A 10,638-nucleotide genomic window follows, 5' to 3' on the forward strand; every position below is an offset into this window, starting at 1 on the left:
GTAGGCTCTCCATCAGGTTTTCAGTGATAGCCATCTTCTTGCTCTTTCATAAAAGCCAGGTTTGTGAGGTTCATGACAAATAGTTGTCCCATCAAAACATTCTCCGACCTGGGCAGTGGACTTCTGCAGCTCCTCCAGAGCTACCATGGGCCTTCTTGACTGCTTTCCTGATTATTCTCCCCCAGCCTGTCCTGTCACTTTATGTCTGTGGCCATGTTTTGGTAGCTTTGCAGTTGTGCTATACCCTTTCCATGTTCGGAGAATAGACTGAACAGCACTCTGTAAAATATTCAAAGGTTGTGATGTTGTTCATTACACTAAACCTGCTTTAAATCCCTCCACAACTTTAGCTCAGTCTTGTCTTAGGTATCCTTTCATCGTCATGATAAACAGCTATATAGGTACTGAGGTTAAATTAAACACTTGGAGAGGAGCAGTAATGTACTCAAACAGGCCAATTCACTTGAAAATAATACTTGAGAGTCAAACAGCATTTACAGAAACTGGATTGTTGTTGGTTTTAAGCTGTACAAAAAGGTTTCTATTGTTATTTTCTTCTCTTTTTGGTATCAAATTGAGTCCCAACTACAGTATTCGATTTTTCTCTGTCTCTCTAATCATTTATTTTAAAATGTTACTCATAGACCGCCATGTCCTCCATTAAGGAAGCTCCCATCTGCAAGATTCAATTCTGGGACACAGTGATAGCGTCATCAAAAGTGTTCATAATAAAATCCAGAGGCTCTCTTACAACTGTGCACATCTTATAATGTTGCTGTCATTTGTCGTGTTACTGCTTTTAAGCTACACTGAAAAGGTGAAAATACACAATAAGTCTCATCATGGTTAGCTCTTTATTTTTTTCACAGGTGTGTCCCTGAAAGAAGGGATAAGAAATGAAATTCCAATATATTAAAAATTTTTCCAAATATATTGTAGTGGGGATTTAGACATTTAGCTGAAAGGAGAAACTGGGAATTACAGCCAGTAGAGGTTTTTGTTTTCTGTGTGTCTCAGCTGTGTGTGTACTTGTGGGGGTTCGGCATTATCACCTCCAACCAAACCCCAGCTATAGGTGTCAGACATGTGTCCCAGTGTTATGAGAGCACGGCCGGCGCTCCTGCAGTCTTGAGAGGTGACGAGGCCTGTAAATTCGCACCGAGGGGGCGGCCTCTCTGAGGCTGCCCCAGCCTTGGCAGGAACCCTGGTCCCAAATTGAAAACAGTCGTGTTTGGAGTTCATTCTCTGAGTTACTACTGTTCAATTGTGATTTACAAGAGTGTGTGAGATATGGAAATCTCTCACGCAACTCAAGATATCGGCTGAGTAAAAGCACATTGTGAAACATGCCTGTCTGCCTGGTGGGAAGGACTAATCTGTAAACTCATGCTAGCCTTCCATGTGGCCAGGGCTGTCTGTTTAGTGTTTCGATCGTCATAGCGCCCAAAACGAGGGATGGTCGTCATACTACTCTGATTAAGAGGGCAAAACATTAATAGTAGAAACCTTTTACAGTCAACTCAAACTAACTTCAACCTTAAGAAACCTAAGTAGTTATCGATGCAAAGTGTGGTCCAATTCACCATTTTATATGAACTGGGAAATCGTGTCATTTAAGTTCATGTGTAGTGAAATGTAGTCTAGTACTTCTGGTACTGTAGTGTACGTACAGGCAGAATATTTTGATATTTTTGTGACATCAATACTTTTCATGTTTTCGCTACAGTGGCAAAAGCATTTGTGATCGGTTTCCATGAGTGATACCTTGTGGAGTTCAATAACATTTAATGTGTTGCTTGTTTAGTTTTAGCTCACACAGTGATGCCAACAAATTCCACCACCCAGAGCTAGTGTTTGTTTATCTACGTTAATTTAGGAATTGTTTTAGCAATTTAACACAAAAATGTTAACTGTGCATCCTTTGTTACTAAACAGAATAGGCTTTTTGTAAACATATAAACTTAGTATGACTAATTCTCTTCCACAGATGCGTCAGGTAAACAGAAACACATGTCGTCTTTGTGATTTAGGAGTGTTCTTTGTTGAAGTAGATTCCTGTAACACACCTTGTTTTATTAGTCTGGGCAATTCAGAACTTTGGTGTTTAAAAAAGTTATTTCCTTTGATTGAAACTGGTTTAATACACACACACACATCTCTCTGCTCTGGACAACACCTGCTCTCCACACATGTAACTCGAGATATTCATTTCCGTTCGGCTCTCAATTTTGTAACATGACTCAGCTTTACAAGTGACTCAGAACTTTGATGAAACTCCACGACGTTCGAACATAGAACAGGAAATAACTATAAGCAGTGTGAGCAAGATAACAGTCATGAAAAGGGAAAAAAAGACAAGAGAAATGGATAAAACCCTCGAACAGCTCATGGCTTTGTCATGCCGCAATCTCGTAGCTGATCCCACAAGAAGGATGGAGCGACACAATTTATAAGGGCAATCTGTGAAGTTCTCCCTCCAACATAAACTCCAATTCTCCCGCTTTGCTCTGTTTCTCCTACCGCCGCATTTAAAAAGATATCTATCCTTACAATGAGACAGGAGGGGGTGCACAACAGAGGCAACGCCACCTTCGAAATGTCAACAACGGTGCGCTGCCTGTCAAAAGTAAAACCACACTGATAGATCACATGAACATGGATATGCCTCAGCATCTTCTCGTATAAACATACACAGATTTACTCGCACGGCTCTGCGCACATGAAAGATAACCTGCTTGCAAGTAAATGTTAGTGATTGTCTCACATGTTGAAACAAACAGATGTAATCTCGATTAAAACAAAAAATAAATTTTCATCTGGCTCAGAGTTATTAGAAATGTTTGCCAACAAGAGCCTTGCCTGTGTCCCAAGCTGTGTGCTCTCACATCTCAATGAACCTTGCAGCTCTCGCTAATAGAGAGTTGTGAAAATAAAACAGATGAAACAAATATTGGCACTTGTTAACGTTAGTCATAACACATGACACAGACATTCCTCTTAGGAGCCAATGGACGTTTGAGTGACTCAGTGTTATGATTATGGCTCCACTAAAGCCAGTAGCTATGAAAAGATTAGGGAGGACTTTGGATCGGCCCGAAGCAAGTTCTTTCCAGTCGGGGTTTAAGTGGACTTTAATTTTTGAGAAGACTTATTCGGATCATGACTTTTTTGTGTCTTCTGATTACTTTCACTAAGTACTACAGCAAGTACTAGGGGGGAAAGATTAGATTGCTGTAAATAGAAGGTGGTTCAGCTTGTCTACAGGTCTACACCAAATACACGTTACACTATAACTCTGTGGAGTGTTGTGTCTTTGTCAATCCTTTCTGCATAATGATGTGAGTGAATGAAAATGGAATGGAAAAAATATCAGACAGTAGAAGTGAATCAGTTGTTTGTTCTTGATGGTCGCCCCATCAGTCAAGTCAAACAAACTGAACAAAGAATCAGAAGCATGAAGCAGAATATGTGTAACTTTCTTCTCCGCTGTGGATGCTGCAACTTCATATTATAACAGAATTAAGAAATTAAACTTAAATTTTGAACGATTCACCTACTGTGACCTGAACACCCATTCTCACAACTTCCTCCTATCCGAAGGGACCTGACTTGTACACTTGCTTGTGTGTAATCTGATGTCTCAAGTGGGATTGCTGCGGGTGAAAATGTCATGAGGTTTTTTTTAACTTTTCTCTCAGAAAGATGACTTTCATGGGGGGTTTTGGTGATGATCTGGACACAAATCTATGCTCTACTGCTAGACTGGAACTACAATCACCACTTCAGCCAAATTTTTTTAAATCAGAGAACAGTTCTCCTCTTGAAGTGATCAGAAGTTGACAACACTCCGAACGAGGGGTTTCCTGATCCTGCAAGCACTGGCTTCATCTGGAAGGGATTTAGGATTTAGTAATTTATACTCTGAGCATAAAACAAAAGTTTTTATGCTCTTTTGCTTATACTATTAATACATGTTTCAAGGTCTGGTGGTCGACTGCCGGATTCTTTAGCTGACTTTTTTTTTTTTTTGCAGAATGCATGACTCAGACAGAACCACAGGGAAAGGGACTGATGCTTAATGTGACTGGGCCTGGTCAGTGTCAGTGAACAGCTCAGCTCGTCTACTAGTTTTGTGGACCATGTAAATAAAAACCGACTGCCAGCTCCGATAACACGTTGACCCACCAGGACCTATGGCCAGTCTGCCCGTGCTTTGTCCTGAAAGTATCACACGAGACAGATAACTGAGCTCCTCTGCCTTCTCTCTGTGGTCCTACTGCCATCTGCAGAAATATACTGCTCAGTCACAGACACCCAATGAGCACCTGGATGAATGTCTGAGCATTGTCAGTCACATAGGTGCTGCTCACATCCTCTCCCTTTTTCTCTGCTTTTCTGCAGCTCCTTTCCACAGTGGAAAGTCTGCCATGAATGTGCAGGCTAGTTAGCATGGCCAACAACGATGGTGGATAAGCAGTTTTCCTGTATCGTTTCTGCTCCATTAGTATTGCGGGTGGCCTGGGGGAAGAGTACTCTGCTAAAAACTTCCTCGTGGCTCTGACCGGTTCTGTTTGACCAGTAGCGATATATTTCTGCAGATGGCAGTGGGACCACCGGAAGGAGTCAGAGGAACTTGACCTCATGTGAGGACCTGAGCTGTTAGGACATGGTGCCAGCTCGAGCAAATGTGAAAACAACACATCTTTAAGTTACTTACTGCTGCTTTGAGATGAATACAAGTAAAGATGGATTAAAGATTTAACACAAATGAGTAATATTTGAACCACTGGGAAGGCTTCAGTGATACAAAATGCTTTGATGAATGCCATTGAGCAACTGTTTGGAGGGCCAGACAAATTCTTTTACAGCAAGACAATTAAAATTATTTCCCCACTTTGCACTGAACATATTTAAAATATTAAGCTCTCCTAACCATAAAGCTTATTTCAGCTTTTAAAAGAATCCACCCCTCCTCATGATTGTAGATTACTGAGAAGTGAGAACTACATAATGCAAGTCCCTCAGACAAATCCCACAAGGCAAACTCCAAAACCAACATGTAGATCACTTCTGTCCCAACAAAACCTCCTACCTTTGAACTCTGTCTTGTGCAGCTTCATGCCAACTTCATTAAGTCCCCTATTTAACAGCATGAAGCTCCATTTTTGCATGTTTTCATGAGGTTAACACACTTGGCGTGTTTGAACCCTCTCCCTGTTATTATCCCTGCACCCTGCTGTTTGAAACCCCATCATACTGTTTTCATGTTGAGACCAGAACATAAATCTCTGCACCTACATGAGCCATGATATTTTATTAGCTCGCTATTCTTTGGCCTGTTTTCAAAATGGATGGCGTGTGTTTAACCCTTTTGAGTTTTTAAATTGAAATGCAACAAAAAAAATAGAGAGAGAAAACAACCTGTTCCCCCAGGGTGTGTGAGTGGCCACACAGGCAAACACACTGTGAATGTGAAAAGGGCGATCTGTAACGAAACGAGGAAAACAAAAGCTGCGACTGGGACACCCATCTGGAAGCATTTTGAGTTAAAGAGGAAGGTAACTTTAGCTCCGAAATTGGTCGTGACAAGAATCTCATAAAGTACAAGCTGTTATCTGGAATATTAATTTCAGATAATTATTTAAATGTAGCTCTTTTTGGATCACTCCCTGCTGGCTGCGGTCATTATCTCAATTTGTTTACAAGCTCCAGAACTTAAACTTCGCTTATCATCTTATCGTTTCACCCCAAAAAAAAAAAAAAAAAAAAAAGAAATCAACAAAGTGCACAGATAGAAATTTGTAATTTGCATATTTGAAAATGTAGGTCGTGTAAATAAGGGTAGATAAAAATACACTTTATTCATAAACACAGCAAAACATTCTAAGCCTGAAAAAAAACATTAAGTGAAGCAAGAATAAGACAATTCAGGAATTGGAAGAAATCATTTGTTAACTTAAACTTTAAAACTTTATTTATTTATTTATTTATTTATTTATTTATTTATTTATTTATTTTATTTTTAATAAATGCATAAAGTTGATTTTTCCCAACAGAAATGATTTGACAACCCTCATGAATAATTTGGTAACAGGAAATTCTACAGTTCGTATTGAGATCACATACACAGTTCTGGATGTCCAAATGCAGCAAAAAGAGCAAGCAGATTGCATGTACATACGTGTACACAAGACCACAACTTTTACAGATTCAGTACAAATCGTGCTCAGTCTCCAAGTAAATTGTAATAAGACAGGAAGTGGCAGGAAGGAAAAATTTTAAAAGTATTTTTCTTTAAAAAATGAGTGAGGGCTACAGAAAAAGAATTATAGAGATTAAAAGAAATTAAAAAGTGCTTATTTCAGAGTCTCCTTTGTTAAAATAGAACATGTGTTTAAAGACAAGCCAGTGTTTTTTCTTTTATTTTTTTTCTCTGATTCAAAATGAGATTATGAGTGGTTAAGTCTTGGATCCCTAACAACTGTTCCTAGAATAAATGGGATCAGTGTATTCCCCAGACAGAACCACAACACCACTTCACAGGACTCACTGCACTTGTTCCAGGGCACAAAAACTGATGAGCCTCTTCTGTCCCTCAAACCAAGAAAAAAACACAAAAACTTCAACCACGATGGACTATTACACAACTTCAGATCCATTTTTTATTTAATATTTATTTCTAATCTAATTTACGTTCATTTGAGGCAATAAACTAGCATAAAATCATGAAAAACGACAACGAGGAGCTTAAAATCACCGTTGTTTTGGACTTGAACTTTGCCATACCTGAGGCCTTAGGGACAAGCAAACACATGGATCCTATTACAAAATACCTGACAGAATATTTCTTGTCTGAAATCTTTCAAATTTGGTTCAGACAATAATATTTTCTAGCAGACACCAAGCAACAAGTTTAAATCTCTCATTTCAAACCAGGCAGAGGAACAGGGTACATCCTGTTGCCATGTGTTGAATTTCACAGCACTAACTCAGGGAGCAAGCAGGACCCGGTTAGAGACGGGTACAACTCAGAGTGGGAGGAAGAAATTTTGTCTTCCTGTTACCGAAGACAAAACTTCACAATTCTTTGCTGCACAGTGCATGACACGGGCAGAATGCTTTCGGGCTTTGCACAGGAATTTGTGGACAATTGTTTCCTCCAAACTCAGAACGCCAAATGCAAGTCTTCAAAACTCATGCAGGGAGCCATTCGATTATTTTTTTTCTCCTTTTACCTTGTCTGCGCACATGAGTAGAGTCTGTGTTTCTTGGGCTCTGCGGTTATTTATAGTTGGAGTTAATGTTGTGAGGCTCTATCCCGAGAGATCCCCAATTATTGTGGAATTTAGAAAGCAAAAGCTCAACCCAAGCAGTCTAAAGCTGCGCTAAGAATAGAGCGAGGTGATTGTTCGTTCCCCAAACATACTTGCAGACATATTGCTGGAAGTCATGGTAAAGAGCATAGACACAAAGGCTCTTCTCTCTCCAGGAATGCTTTTAAAGCGTGGACAGCGAGCTGTGTCTCTGCAGTAATAGTGGAAACTATAACAAAGCTCTGGTTGTGGCTCTAGGTGTCAACATTGAAAGAAACACTTTAGACTTAAAAGGGGGATCAAATAGTCTGCAGTACTTGTAGGAAGACCCATAAATAACTAGACAAACAACTGCTGTTTTTGTTTTTTGTTTTGTTGTTTTTGGTTGTACGTTCAAAAAAATTTTCCAACCAAGTTTATTTTACTAACGTTTTGCATCCAATGACCTAGCAATTCTTGTAAACATTTAAAGTGGTCTTGAGCAGCAGGCAGTCTAAACATCCGTCAAAGTTTTCGTCTGAACTCTGTTCACTTTTTCCATTCATTTTCTGCACAGTCTTTGTCCGTATCCATACACAACATAAGTCAAAAGGTTGGAAGCAACTTTGAGTTTCTGTTCACAACCTAAAAATCAGATGGGTTTCATGATTTTGGGAGGTATTCACTGCAGTACAAGACTAAATAAATAAAAAGAGAGCTGCCAGGCTTCAACACTGTCAAAGGAACTGTTTGCAAAAGTCTTGTATTTATGACGTCCATCAGACAGGATCTGATAAACTTATCGTCTTTCAGTGTTAAAAACTCTTTGGGAATTCAAAAGTTGATGCAAAAATATACTTCTTATTTGAACTTTTTTTTTTCTACACAGAAAAACAAGACAAATTGTTTGTGTGGTATTCTACTTACAAGAAATGCCCTAAGGGAGTTTTGATGTCTCAATGTTTTGTTGTTCAAAGTTGTTAAATTGGTTTAACAAACAAACACAGAACCAAAATTCCTCAAGAGAATCCTTTAAAAAAAATGTCAGGAGAGAAAACCGGGGAAGAAAGGCATTTCCAAAAAAAAAAAAAAAAAGTCTCTCCATGGAAGCAGAGTAAAAAAGAAAAAATTAAACACTTTGCCACTCTTAAAATAAAGACATAGTCATTATGCACAGCACATACAACATGACATCATGTAAGTTACTGTTAATTTATGCAAAAAAAAAAGCAATTGGCTGACAAATGACAAAGCTAATAAACTAGAGCTGGTGGTTAGTCTGGAGCTGAAGTTAGAATGGTATCCGACTTCATGGTGAGCTGGCATGTGGCGTGTTACACTGCAATCATCCAAACACTTGCAGACTCTCTGCTGGCTTTAACAGCATCCAACATACCATCCAACAATTGGAATCAATTAAAAAGAATTGTAAGAATTTAAAAGTTAACCTCTTTTTATCGCAAGAGCAAAAGACTGACAGATAAAGAAAGAGAGAGGGAGAGAAACAGAGGGACAGATGGAGGGTGCAGGGAGAGTAAATAAGGAAGGACAGATGGGAATGAAGACACACAGTCATTGAAATTTAAAGAGTTTTACTCACGCAGGGCTTGTGTGTCTCCCTCATGGCCTATCCTATGCTACTGTAAACTCAGACACTGCAGCGGCCTTTGATCCTCCAGCAGCAGGCAGCCATTTAGCCTATAAAGCCAAACTACCTCAAATCACACAACCAAGTAAGTGCAGAAACATCAACACAAGATTCAAGTGCATATTTTTTTCTAAGCAGGGCACAGACATAAAGCTTGCTTAGCAGTATGTAACTTTTATTAAAAAAAAAATATATATATATTTTATATGTTTGTTGAAACTGTTATTATGTCGTGACAGTAAGGTATGAGACAGATAATCTGTGAAAAAATCAAGCTCTCAGTGTGATCTAGAAACAACCAATCAGAGCTATAGGAGGCGGGTCTTAGTGCTGCCAATCAACCCTCCGCTGCAGCTAACACAGCCTGACATGAATAGTCAGGCTAGGTAGCATGTTCTCGGTTATCCTGAAAAGGTAAGTTGTTTCTCCGTCATAAGCACATTTAGCAGTGAGTACGTGAGCCTGATTGACAGTCCTAACACACTGGCTCTGATTGTTTTTCTTTTTTCCAATAAAATTTGCATACTGCACCCGTAAAGAAATGCTTGACAATCTGGCTAGTGATATAAGAAAACAGCAGTAATAAAAATGTCAGCATTTCTTCCAAAATAAAAATCACCCAATGACCAAATGTCACGGGAAATGCAAACACTGACAAATATTTAGAAACAGCTGTGTCAGAGATCCAGAGGTGAAAACTCAATAGTTGGGATATGATGCAATAGAGATAAAATGTTTTACAAAACAGCCTTTGACAGAGTCATCAAAACTAGATACGTTTCACTAAACCATCTTTCTAAACACAGTCTATTTAACAAAAAAGCTAAATAGACATTTTTTTATAAAATTTTATGAAACTTTTTAGAACTTGTTGGAGTTCTGACTTTAATAAGGCCTTCTGTCTCAAGTTAAAGAGTACATCGATCAGACAAATACCTTAAGAGGCATGAGTGAAGTAGTTCCAAACATTCAAAGGGTGAGCTCTACAGCAATGCTCTGCGTGTTACTTTATTTAATTACCCATGGCAACAAGCACGTTAGATGCGTGTGGAGCAGCTGATGATTGCCAGCCTTTAGGTGTTTTATGGAGATGGATCTGTAACAACTAAAACCTTGGAACGTAAAAGCTCTGTAAATTCACACATTATTTTACCCCCCTTCACTGTTTTCATCTCATTTTGTGACTATTAAGTTGCATGATTAGGGCTTAAAGCACCAGGTGCGTTTGCATTTTCACTGTCATTGGGCCAAAATTTATACGCTCTTGGCACAAACAGTACAAGAGTTTAGGGGAGCAGACTGTACAACTTCATGCAAGCGCATATCTTTCCACAAGCATGTATATGACTTAAAAAATTTTCCTTTCTAAAGAAATACATTTTTATTTCACAGAAATCACTTCAAAGTAAAGCAAGGTAAATAGGCGGAAACTGTCCAATTGCATTCTCTGTTGTACATCTTACAATCCTACCATTCATATTGTAATTGTATCATTCTGTTCACTGCACCTGCCGTTTAGGAAGCCACTTAAAATGAGAGAAGTTCATTTCCAGCCTATGTTTCTAACAGAAACACCCTGAAGCTGACATCACAGATTGTGCCTTATCTTCACCATCTCTGGGAACAAATGAAAGATTGCAGCCATGGATACTTCCCAACACTAGTGCACAAAAGCACACGAAAGGCAGATCATTCAAC

This window comes from Gambusia affinis, linkage group LG02 (assembly GCF_019740435.1).
Source record: "Gambusia affinis linkage group LG02, SWU_Gaff_1.0, whole genome shotgun sequence".
NCBI lineage: Eukaryota > Metazoa > Chordata > Actinopteri > Cyprinodontiformes > Poeciliidae > Gambusia > Gambusia affinis.